The sequence below is a fragment of the Peromyscus maniculatus genome, chromosome 6 (genome assembly GCF_049852395.1).
Source record: "Peromyscus maniculatus bairdii isolate BWxNUB_F1_BW_parent chromosome 6, HU_Pman_BW_mat_3.1, whole genome shotgun sequence".
In the NCBI taxonomy this organism is placed as follows: domain Eukaryota; kingdom Metazoa; phylum Chordata; class Mammalia; order Rodentia; family Cricetidae; genus Peromyscus; species Peromyscus maniculatus.
The window spans coordinates 101,801,318-101,811,225 of NC_134857.1; the positions used below are offsets into that span (position 1 = coordinate 101,801,318).

At 47.6% G+C, this 9,908-nt stretch overlaps 1 long non-coding RNA gene across 1 annotated transcript; it reads right to left on the bottom strand.

Moving 5' to 3' along the window:
- LOC121830318 (uncharacterized) lies at positions 1 to 3,241 on the bottom strand. Its single transcript, XR_006073500.2, has 2 exons — positions 3,027 to 3,241; positions 1 to 247 (listed from the first exon to the last, which is right to left on the bottom strand). It is a non-coding gene; the product is annotated as an uncharacterized LOC121830318 (long non-coding RNA).
- Between the last annotated feature and the right edge of the window lie 6,667 nt (positions 3,242 to 9,908).

Below are 9,908 nucleotides of genomic sequence, written 5' to 3' on the forward strand. Positions count from 1 at the left end.
TTTGAAGGGAATAAAAGATTTTATTCTGGAGCCAAATAGAAGTGATCATGGCCCAGGATTCAGGTTTCCCCAGATACCACACTCCACAGTGGAAGCGGTTTCTTGAGAGATTTCATTAGTTACAGAACAAAGTCATAAATCAAGGGATTTGGGGGTACATGCGTGGGAGCCACAAGTAGGTGGTTCACAGCAAGTAGGAAAACTTCTTGGTTGCAGATGCCATCTGATGAAACTCTTAGCGTTTGGACTGTGGAAAACAGTGGCTTCCTTAGAATACATTTGAAAGATTTTGGTAGTCACAAGGGTGTTAAGTCTCATATAGAGGTGGACACTGAAAGGCTTTCCAAAGGATTCAGAGTGGCCTAAGATATTTGGGCTTTGGCCTGCTGTTAGGTCTCAAAACCTGAACAAATGGCTGGGGTGCCTACTTCACATATCAAAGCAGACCTGGCTGCCAGATTCTCCCAGCACCCCTCAGTCCCTACCTGTTACAGGGTCCTCCTGGCTAGCATGCCCCTCCCGCTATCCTAAAGTTCTCTAGCCTAGTTATTAGGCTGGGCTTCCCTCCCCCAAAGCTGCCCTTCCCTGTATAATCCAACCATTTTGGTTACCTGGCACTTTCATCTACCCTTTACCTTCCTGGCTTCTTGGTCTGCCCCTCCCCTCCCCCTCTCCTCACTTGGCTCAGGGTCTTGTCCACTCTGGACTCTCCCAGATGTCTCTGCCTCTGGCTATGCTCTCCCTTTTATCTACAATAAACCTTCTCCTCCACCATACCTAGGAGCAGTCATGCCCTTTCCTTTTTATTTCTTTTTTTTTTTCATTCACCTGAACCTCCTAGATGAAATCTGTCTCTCCACTTCTAGCCAAGCTGATGCACCTCTTAAACCTGCAGTCTCTCTCTCTCCCATTGCTTAGGACACCCTCCACCACTCCCTCCTCCCGCCCTCCCTCCTGCTATTATTCTTTTGTTCTTAACAACTGGCTTAATTACCATTTCTTTTGGATTAGGCATGCTTCCATATTTACCTCAAGATGGTACTCACACAGAACCACAGCCATTTTGGGTTTTTCTCTCTGTCTCTCTGTCTCTCTGTTTCTGTCTCTGTCTCTCTCTCTGTCTCTCTCTCTCTTCCTCTTTCTCCCATTGGACTACAAGCCCACATAATGGAAACCATGGCTTATGGTTGGGTTCTATGCCTCTCCATTAATAAAGAAGTTCAGTCGTTTGGCCTAGGAGAATCTTCTTGTGCCCCTCTCCACTGAACTTCAATTGACAATGCCCCTACCGATGCTGACCCAGACCCCTGCCCTCTGCCTCCTCTTTTCTTGGAGGTCCTAGGCTATGATGGCTTTCTTGGATTCAATCCCACTCCCCTTTACAGCCCATCCACCATCCCAGCAGTGCAACGCTGCCCTGAGTATGGCTTCATCGCCAACCACAGCCCCATTTGTCATTCATCCCAAATACTATGCCCAGCTTGATCTCTAGTAAACTGTACATGGTTTTTCTCCTAGCTTGTGTTTATTTCTTGCTTATTGGTGCCTTGTCTTTTGAAGACCAGAGTTTGAAATCATTGCTAAAAGTATTTTACTGAAAAGACATAACCAACCCAACTGGACACAAAGCTCTGGGGCCTCTAACAAGATCTTGATTCATCCCCACCTGTCTCTGAGCTCCTACTCAGGACCAAGAAGTAACCAAGCATAAGACATGGTTTCTGTTCTGTGGGACCTATAGTCCAATGGGGGAAGGAAGGAAGGAAGGAAGGAAGGAAGGAAGGAAGGAAGGAAGGAAGGAAGGAAGGAAGGAAGGGCCAACCAAATGGTTATAATTCCATGTGTGTGCCACCAAGAGATAAGTGGAGAAGACACACCTAATCCAAAGGAAATGATAGATAAGCTGGTTATTAAGAACAAAAAAAATAACAACACAGAGGGAGGGACTGGGGAATGGCACAAAAGGCATTTAAACCACAGGAGTGAACAAGACATTTGGGCAAGTTTAACGAGGTGCGTCAGTGTGCTGGACCTGGAGAGATGTGGGTTTCGTGGGTGTTTCCGGCAGACATAACAAGACGGACCCACAAACAGAACCACATCCTGCTAGACTTCTACAGTTGGGCTTTTTACCCCACGGTAAACTTTACTTCTGAGACTGTACGGAATGGAAGGACAAACAGGGGAGTTTATGTTAACAGCGGATTCCTGAACTCTACATGTAGAAGTCCAGATTCAACAGATCAGAGAATAAGCCAGGAATCTGCATTTTTCACAGCCCCTCCCTCCTCAGGGTGGTGCAGAGGATGGCTGGGTGGTTACTTTCCAAACACAGCTGTAGGAGACAGGGAGTCATAAAAGAGTAGCATGATCAGATCTGTTTCAGAAAAGTTGCTCTAGCAGAAAGTTCCCATGCACCTGCTCACTCAGCAAGGCCTCTAATCCTTGGATAATCCTCCAATAGCCTCTGTGGCCCAGGGGCTGCATAGCTCTGAAAGCAAATCTGCTAATAAGAGGCCTCTGAGAAGACCACGTATGAGTAGTCTTGAACTGTTTTGTTTTTTTTTTTTTTTTCTTCAGAACTTTTATATTCCAAATGTAGGTATAATATGTAGACAGCAAAGGCTACTGATGGTGAAAGCTTTGGGATGGAATTCTTGGAAGGGATTTTGGACCCTGGGGGATGGGCTGACCTGTAGCACAGAGCCTGGGGTAGATGGATCCCTGTTTGGTCTAGTCTGGGCTGTAGGAACTCCTGGCAAGACGGAACCTGTGCTTGTTAACACAGGTCCAGGGCAATTTGGGTACAGGCCATGGAGTTATTACCCTGAAATACCAATTATATCATGTTAGAGAGCCAAACCCACTTGGGTTAACATAGTCTATTTTCTTGCAGCCTATGATGACTGAATACTCTGATAAATATTTTGCGTTGGCTACAACAATGGTTTTCCAACCCAAAGCCCGTACATCTACTTCTTGAAACTGCATACCAGGAGGTTTTGATCTTTTGCCACATGACTTACCTTCAAATTTTACCCTAGAGAGCCATGTGATCAAGTTATAGCCCATCTTACTAGATTCTTCCAACCTCCATTCACCTCAAATTCCAGGTCTTATGGTGCTCACAGCCTGGCTTCATGTGACTCATCTGAAGCTGGACACTTCTGAAAGTTGCATTCTACAATCTTAAAGGGCAAGAGTCACATCGTAAGATCCTTTGTTTCTGGCTCCCTGCGTTAGATTTCTAAGACAGCGTAAAGAGACAGAAGGTGAAAGAGCCAGGGCTCAGACATTCAACAGACGGGACTGTGCTCACTAGTACCCACCACGAGGGCCAGTCGCTCTCCCCTCGGAAACTGAGAGATCTGTCAATGGAAAAAGACGGTTGTGTCTCTTTATAGGGGTGGGGTGAGGGGGTTAGGAATGCAATTGTTGTGACACATTTCTCTTCTGAAGTCTCTAACCCACATTTCTCTCCTTCCAAAAGTTGTTTCCTGAAAGCGAGACACGCTGTCTCAACAGACAGTCCTTCCTAGGGTGACAGAGCGAGGTCATCTATGATCATGTAGGAATCCTGTCTTACGACGACGAACCACTCTATCATCTTGTACTCAGGCGAGTCGGGCTGAAATAAGCAAGAGGATGTGCTGAGACCCTTTGTTTTCTAAATCTTTCTTGATTTAGGATTTATTTATTCAAGCCTGGCGAGGTGACCTACGACTTTAACACCAGCACTCAGGAGGCAGAGGCAGGAGGATCTCTGTGAGTTTAAGGCCAACCTGGTCTCCATAGTGAGTTCCAGAACAGCCAGGGCTACACAGAGAGAGAGACCTTGTCTCAAAAAAAAAAATTATTTATTTATTTTATGTGCAAGTGCAAATGCCCAAGTACATGCCTCTGTACCACTTGTATACAAAGTGTACATGAAGGCATGAGAAGGACATTGGGTCTCCAGGGATTGGAGTTGCAGACAGTGTGAGCTGCTTGATATGGGTGCTGGGAACCAAACCCAGGTCCTCTAAGAAAAGTGGCAAATGCTTTCATCCATGGAGCCATCTCTCCAGACTTACCCATTTGCTTTCTAAACACTTTTCAGAATTCTTTTTTATACTTATGCTTAAAAGGATTACCTTCATCAGCTGGATCCTTATTGGTTGGAATGCTGTGATATTGTGTGGAGGTGGTAGTGTGGTGTATGTATGTATGTGCGCCTGTATTGTATGTTCAGGCTCATGCACTCATGTACGCATGGAATTAAGGAGCTGAAGGAATAGAATGAAAAAGTAATCATATTCAGGTGATTTACATAGGGCCCTAATAAAATGGCTTCCCTCCTTTCCCTTCTGAGATATGTAGCCCTGACTGGCCTGGAACTCACAATCCCCTGCCTGGCCTCCTGAATTCTGAGACTTAACCCCCAGACTAAATTGTGAGGTCACCAACATGGAGCATGGGGGAAAGAATGAGGTTGTTTAAGAGACCTCCTGAGACTCAGCATCAAAGTAGGGGACCCCAGGGGGACCCAGATGACAAAAGGTACTGATATACAATGAGCAAACAGCCCTCTGCCTACTAAAGACTGAGGAAGAAAGGGTAGGGAGACACTTCCTACAGCATGGACATTCGAACTTTCCCAAGCCTCAGACACAAGAGTAGGATCAAACACAGGAGAAAAACAGAGAAGTTGCCATGCAGAGTTACAAGCAAGGAGTGGACACGTGGATACATGTAAGCCCTGTCTTAGTAAAGATAGCGGAATTTTCCCATGGCCAGCCCTGAGAAAATTCCTCCCAGAGTCCTGGGCAAGACATTACATCCAGCATGGGGTATCTGAGGGAAAGGAAATCTACATATACCATGCTTCTTTGTCCATTTACTTTATTCCTTTATGACAAAATTCTATCTGTACAGCGTCAGCTCCATCCTCACATTCAGCTCCTCTCTGTGCCCACTTTTCCTGTCCTCATCATTTTAGTAAGCTCCTATGCTTTTGACCTCATCTTCGTCCTCTGTCCTCCATCTCGCCTTCCTGGCTCTCAGAAAACTCTACAAGAGATCTGCTTTACCCTCTACGGAATCTCTGTCTTCCTCTCTTCTCTCTGGCCTTGAGGTTCTGTGTCTGCCCCTGAAGTTCCACTCCAGTCCTTCCTGCACCTGGTTATGCAAAAAGCCCTATTGTCCTCAGTCAATCTCTCTGCCATGCCCCTAGGCCTGAAGACAAGGGATGGTCTGAGCTTCATTTGCATAAGAAACAAAACTATGCATCTGCAGCCTGCTTGTCTCCTAGGCTCAGCGGGGGGAGTCAGTTACCTAGAGGTTCAGCAGGTCTGAGAAGCTGAACTGTTTGCCAAATGGTCTATAGTATATGGGCTCACAAGAAATTCATAGCAAGGTGCAGCTGCACATTAAGGCTGTATAACACCAAATATTCTGTGATAAGCGGCTTGCCATTTGACAGACCCTTGGTGGGTCAAAGTATAGCTTTAATACACAGCTGAATCTCTATAATATATTCTTGCGGCCCACAAGAAGTTAAGGTTTCTATTGCTGTGAAGAGACACCATGGCAACTTTTAGAAAGGAAAAAACATTCAATTGGGGTGGCTTACATTTGCAGAGGTTTAGTCCATTATCACCATGGTACAACATGGCGGCGTGCAGTCAGACATGGTGCTGGAGGAGTAGCTGAGAGTCCTTACAACCTGACTCATAGTCAACAGGAAGTGTTCTGAGACACTGGGTGTGGCTTGAGCATACAGGAGACCTCAAAGCCCACCTCCACAGCGACACACTTCCTCCAACAAGACCACACCTACTCCAACAAGGTCACACCTCCTAATAGTGCCACTCTCTTTGGGGCCATTTTCTTTCAAACCTCCACAGCCCAGCTTTGGGGGTTCTAGAAACAACTGGAGGACATTTTGAGGTCCTGGGGGGTCTGGTTTTACCTTGCCAGAGGGGCAAGAATAATGCTAGAGGAAATGACTGGACATGCAATACAAGCACTTCTTTGAAGTCCTTTGAGTGATGTTTGGGGGAGGGAGGGGAAGAGGAAGTAGGGAGTTCTTCTTTCTGTTGTATACACTTCCAGGATGCTTAAGTTTTCATAAGGAATTTGTGTTATTTTCATATAACCCGTAAGAAGGTAGTCTCCTTTAGAAAACCAAAGCTACGCAGGCTGCAGCTTCTGCTTCCAGGGTCTGAGCCTTTCTCTGCAGCAAGGCTGGAGCAGGAGCCCACACCCGTGTCGTGTAGTGCATGGCGGAGCCCTGCAGAGGAGTGAGGCACCAAGGCGGCAGCAGGCCCACAAACTCCCCGGCTCCAGTGTCAGAGACATAATCACGCCTAAGGGCAAAAGCTGGTTTGGTGACCCTTGTGAGGTGCCACAGTGAGCTAGTCTCTAGGATGGACCCTGCTTCCAGAGCTCTGAGCACACACCTTCACACAGAAGTCCCGGTGTGATTGGTTTCTCGCTCACATGTGCTCAGGTTACAAGAGATGGAACGAAGCCTTCCACCCTGCTGCTGTGGTGAACGCAGCCATTCCTGGCCAAGGTTCACGCGGTCTGCTCCCCTTTCCTCCCTGTGCCCCTGCGCCCCTGTGCTCCTTTCCAGCTTTCGGGCCAACCACCAAACTAGGCGGAATCATTTTGCAATCTGGAGTTCCTTGATCCACACGGATCCTGTGACTCACTCTCTATCTACCTCTGTGTCATTGCCCTTTGCAGAGTCCGTCCATCCTCCCCACCCCCACCCCCCGCTCCCCGGGGCGCCCTCTGAGTTCAACACCCTCAGCGCTGCTCCCAGACACACTGGGGTCATCCTGGCTTGCTGTCCACAAGGGCTGTGGTGTTTACCACCGTTGCCTCTGGCGCTGGGCAAAAGGCTCAGAAGACACGTGCTGAGGAGTTCGCGGCTGGCTTGGCATCCTTGTCAAGTGCAGAGCAACCATGGCTATGGTCCCCTCCTCCCCGCCTCTTTACCCTCCAAGGGCACACTCACTCAAATGTCTCTTCCTGAAAACATGCACATGGAGAGAATAGCATGTTGGAGACTGGAGTTGCCCCCAGTTGCCTAAGACTCTGGGAAGACGGCAGGTGGAAAAAACTGATTAATCTGAAGAGTCCACAGGGGCTTGCACTGAACCCTCAGCTCGGTCCTGGATACAGCCTCATCCAAACTCTCCTGCCTGAAACAAGCTCTCTGTGCATCCTACAGTCACATTCTGGGTGTTTAGGGTCCGGTGGAAGATCCACCTCAACTCCTCTCCCCATCTCTTTCCCTAAACCCACGCCTTCAAAGCCCGCCAAACACAGCTCCTCCCCCAGAGAGGCTCAAGACCACGCCCACAGGGTATATAAACTGCATCCCTGAAAACAGACACATGGTTCTTCCGTCTCACTTCCCCGTCTTCTCTCCGCGGGCGATTGGGGGGTGGGGGGGGGCGCTTTACCCATTAAACCTGGGCTTTTCCTGATTCAGTCTGATTTGGTTTGCTGTGAAGGTGGAGAGGCCCTCAGGAGGCCTAAAACTTACCACTGTGTTTCAGGGCAAAATCTCACAAAGGTCCTTGCCGTTGGCGCTTTTTATAAACAAGCAATTCTAGACTGGGTAGGAACCACTCCTCTAACATGAAGGAACCATGCTGACCCCATTGGCCAAAGTTTAGACCTTACTTGGGCCATGTTTCTTCCAAGACCAAACAATAACCGGCACCACAGCACTGGGCTATGACAGTCCCTGAATTTTTACTCTGGAGGAAACCCACACTCCTGCCCAAGACACTAGAGTTAGGAGGCTTTTGACTGTGGTAAGGGGAAGCAAACACGTTAGCTCTGACTTCTCTCAGCAAGGGAAGGAGAAGATGTGCACTGGTGTTTCTCTTCTGTATGTATTTACCTTTCCTGCTCATTTTCTTCTTGACTGAATACTATGCCGCCCCAATATCCTGAAATTCTTGCCTGAGAATACTAGCATCTACTTTTTCTCTCTTTCTTTCTTTTTCTTTCTTTCTTTCTTTCTTTCTTTCTTTCTTTCTTTCTTTCTTTCTTTTTTTTTTTGCCTTTTAATGAGTTGGTTTAATTAATTCAAAGTGATATAGAATTCAGAGTACAACAGAGATGAAACAGCTCTGGTAGGATTTCAGCCTGGGTTTACTCTAAATTCACAGCTGAGGTAGGAATTGCTGAACACTAGAGACAATGAGCCATTGTATTATTTATTTATTTATTTATTTATTTATTTATTTATTTATTTATTTACAAAAGTTTATTACAATGTACAACAGGCTCCAGGGTAACACTTCATTCTGGCTGTAGGTGGCAAAGGTGTTATGGCAGGGAATCCAGATGTTTAAATAGGAATGGAAGAGGGTCACCAACATCTCAGATATGAAGAACAGCTTACTTTTTGCCAGATTTCTTAATTCCACCTGTGGCCAGGGGTCCCTTGCCCGCAGCCTTGGCTTTCAGCTCCCGAGTTCCTTCTGCTCCTCTTTCTGTTTCTGCTTGAAAGCCTCATCTCCCTTCTCGGCCTGACATGGGGCCTGCGGACAGCCCCTCACCCGAGCATCTATTTTCAAAAGACTTTCCTCGTGTGCCTTTGTCCTCAGTTTTGAGCGAGACCAGATCCTGGTCACACGGTGCAGGATTCGGGTCTTTTCACGTCATCTACCCACCTCACAGTTCTAGCTGTCATTAGCTAACATTCAGTTATAAAAAGGTGACACAGAGCCCTCTGCAAAGACTGGCCAGTCCCCTGACCCCAGTGGCAGACACAAAGTCAGGATCCCCGACAGCCCCGCTGTCTCTTTCCACCCTAGGAGCACAAGCTTAACCATCAGGCAGCCCCCGCTGAAGGCCCCGGCTTTAAGTCTGCAGGAACTCTCTGCCTTGGCAAGCTTTTGCTTACTCATAGCAGAACCTTCGAGATCGTTACATTCTAATCTCATTAAGAAAAAAAAAAAAAATCCCTGTAGCCTGGGGGTTGAGGCATGAATATCAGGAAGCTGGGAGCAGCATCAGGGCATGTGACAATGGGTGGCATCTGGAATGAAGAGGCGAGTCCTCAGTTGTCCATGCCAGCTCTGGGGCCAATCATATTGTTTTGTTTGGATTGGCTTCGTCTTTTGGCATTTAGAAAAAGCTAAAGGATCTACATCGAGCTGGCAAAGGGCAAGAGAAGATTAATGTCCCAAACGTTAAGTTAGGGTCCTCAGCTAACGTTCCCCTGACTTGGTTAATACATAAGCCAGTGATTAAGCTGCTCTGGCACATTCTGTCCTGTAGCCCAGAAAGAATCTTCCTTATTGCCAGCAGACACAAAGACTAGATTAGTAACTCCAGGCCCTGTCCAAACTCGCTGTGGCTGTGGCTCTTGTGTCGGGTGGGCGGCAAGGCCACTCTAAACTCCATCCAGTGTCACCACGGGAATTCCATGGGGGCTCAGAGGCAAAGGCAGGCAGGCTCCTGGAGGCCTGCTGTGTGCAGCCGGCTCAGGAGGGCTTGGCGTGTGTCTGCCACTGCTCTGTCATGGTGCCCACCACCGTGACACACATCTCTTTAGTTACCCTCGTGACAAACAAAACCCCATGCCACAGAATTGCTGGTTGTGATCTCTGTAACATACAGGGAACTTACGGCTCAGGAAGGTTAGTTAATAAAAGCAAATTTGCAGAAGCAGAGGCCCCAAGTCCTATGACCTATGTCAGAGCATGTTGTATAATACTGCCTTGATGGAGCTGGTACAGACCATAAGGGCTATGGCATTTTCCCCAAATGGGGAGATTAGTGAGGGGTGGAGTTTTTGTGAAGTGCAGTAAGTCAAGGAGAAGGATGTGGAGGGGCCACAGGAGGGGAAGAAGGCAGGAACCTATGGGCAGGGAAGGAGACTGCAAAGTTTCTCCGAC